The sequence below is a fragment of the Arachis ipaensis genome, chromosome B06, assembly GCF_000816755.2.
Source record: "Arachis ipaensis cultivar K30076 chromosome B06, Araip1.1, whole genome shotgun sequence".
In the NCBI taxonomy this organism is placed as follows: domain Eukaryota; kingdom Viridiplantae; phylum Streptophyta; class Magnoliopsida; order Fabales; family Fabaceae; genus Arachis; species Arachis ipaensis.
In genome coordinates, this window is record NC_029790.2 from 111,040,724 (window position 1) to 111,043,469 (window position 2,746).

The following is a 2,746-nucleotide window of genomic DNA, read 5'->3' on the forward strand; positions in this document are numbered from 1 at the left end:
CAGTACGATTTGACTCAATCTATTTTGAATTACTTTTGAGTCAAATTAAAATAAATTTAATATTTTTTAAAGTAAAATTAGGATCTAATTAAAATCAGCCTTACTTGGCCATGAACAACCTATGTCCGGTGAATAGCAAGTGTTACAGTCAGAGTCACAGAACTTGGGACCGCTCAAATACTTCATATGCGTGCGGACGATGTTATATTTAAAATTTTAAATAACTTTTTGTGGTACCTGATGAATTATTGAGGTATTCATACAGCGACTCTGATCGAGTGACAATCAATTAAATAAAAAAACAAAAAAACAAACAAAATTTGATAATCGTATCAATACCAGGATACGTTATATGTTTTATATATCACGTCGTTTAGTCAACAACAAAAAAATGGTGTCGTTTATCACATGTCGATTATTTTACTATATGATCACATTTTTTAATTTGGTGCTAATACCTATAGGAAAATTATCACGTATGCCATAGTATTTTTATGGAACTTCAATGTTTTTTGTACGATCAAGTTATAGGTAAATTTATTTGTTTTGTAGTTTTTCATAAAATGACGAATATAATCCTTTAATAAAGAAGGAAAAAGACAAAAAACAGTAACTTTAAAAATAATTCTACAAATAAGTGTTGAAATGAAAGGCTACGGTGAATTTAAGAGACCATTTGATATGTAGTTTTTTTAAGATGGTTGAAAAAAAATACTGTATAAAAAATTTTCGGTAAAAATAAAATTTGAATATTGGTCTTTCGGTGAATATTATTTATTGAGATTATTAGATTATGATAAATATAAAAGTTCATATTAAAATGAATGTTATAAAATAAATTTATAAAGATAATATTTTAAAATATAAAGATATAATAAATATCTAAATTAAATATTTATTTACTATAAAAAAATTGTATATATATTAAAAAAGCTTAAATAATATGTGTGTGTAACATTTTATTAAATAAAAATATTTCATTAAATACTATTTTAATTATATTAAAAATCTAAATAAAATAATAATTATTTTGTAACAAAAATGCTAGTGAAAAAGAGACCCACTCATATTAATCCATCACAACGTTCAGCTCTTTTCAACACAAATTGGTTAAAGCATTAAAGGATAAGACAGTAACTTTATCTCTCATTATGTAGGTGAAGGAAAGTGCAAGTTACTTTTCTACTATGCTCTTCAAACAAATAATTTCACCTACAAAATTCTCTCTTTCATCGGAAATTATTTTTATTATGAGAAAGATATTGGTGTTTTGGGAGAATATTGGAGGGTGGGGTGATTTACCGGGCGGTGGAGAACCCAGTCAACACGCAGGGGCGTGGTGACCCTGCTATGGAGCAACGTGTCCGCACCACGCAGGGGCGAGGTGACGCGACGAGCATGCACGGTTCTAACACCACGCATGGGCGAGGTGGAGCTGGCGTCATGGAGTTCCAATGTTCCTGCACCACGGGGGGCGTGCTGCAGCTGCTGCTATGCAGGGGACAGGTTCCCCGGTAAACAGCAAGCGTGGCCTCTTCATGCTCTATATAAAGAGCCTTCTCCTCCAACTGCAACAGAAAGAAAGTGTTAGTGAGAGAGTTTGAGGGCAACATTCTTAAGAAAGGGTGTTAGTGAGAAGGAAGAAGGGGGTTGCGAACTCATCAAAGGGGAAAGGTGTTGCTGCTCCACCAGGAGAAAGGGTGAAAAAATAGTTGATGTTAAAAAAAATATTATTTTGTATTTATTTTAAAGAATGGTTCGTAATTATAATGTTCCGGAGGAACATATTATAAATTATTTGGATCATCCTATATATGTAAGTTAGTAAATTATTTTTTTATTGTGTATTTTAATTTCTGTTATTTTTTGTTATTTAATATGTTAAAAAATTATTTTTTCTTAATTTTAAATTAACATACATTTTATAAATAGATATGCTAATATTTGTTTATTAATAGATGAATATTTATAAATAATATAACAAATATATTTTTGTTGATGCAGCCTAACAGAAATTTGTTGGTGCGTAAATTGGATCCGCCACAGAGTTGGAATTCGAGGGTTGAAAACTACTTACGCGCCACGAGATTCTACCACGTATCTAGGATTGGGATGATAAGAGGATTTCACCCGTTGTTAGCTGCTCTGGTTGAAAGGTGGAGGCCGGAGACTCACACTTTTGTGTTGCCGGTGGGTGAGGTTACAGTGACATTGGAAGATGTCGCACATATATTTGGCTTACCAATTGATGGAGAGAGCCTGTGAGTGGATGGACTGATAGTAGTAGTGATTTCGTTCAGAGTCAGAGCATGGCAATATTCGGACGTCAACCGGTGCTCAGTCGTAATTCGAAATCCTATATAAAGCTTGGTTAGGTTCGAAGTATCAGAGATGAGGAGCTGTTGGATACTGAAGAGTCCATAAGGAGATACGTGAGATGTCAGATTTTCTGTCTGTTAGGGTCGACCCTATTCACAGATAAGTCGACCGCATACGCTCATGCAGAGTATCTACCGTTGCTTCGCGATTTCGAGCGGATCCATACTTATAGTTGGGGTTCAGCATGTCTTGCACATCTTTACAGAGCACTATGTCGTGCATCACGATATGATACGAAGGAGATGGATGGCCCTCTTAATCTGTTGTTTGTTTGGGCATGGGAGCGAATGCCGTGTATTGCGCCCGTACCGAGACATATCCTTCCACCTGCTGAGATACCAGTTGCCATGAGGTAAATATTTATGGT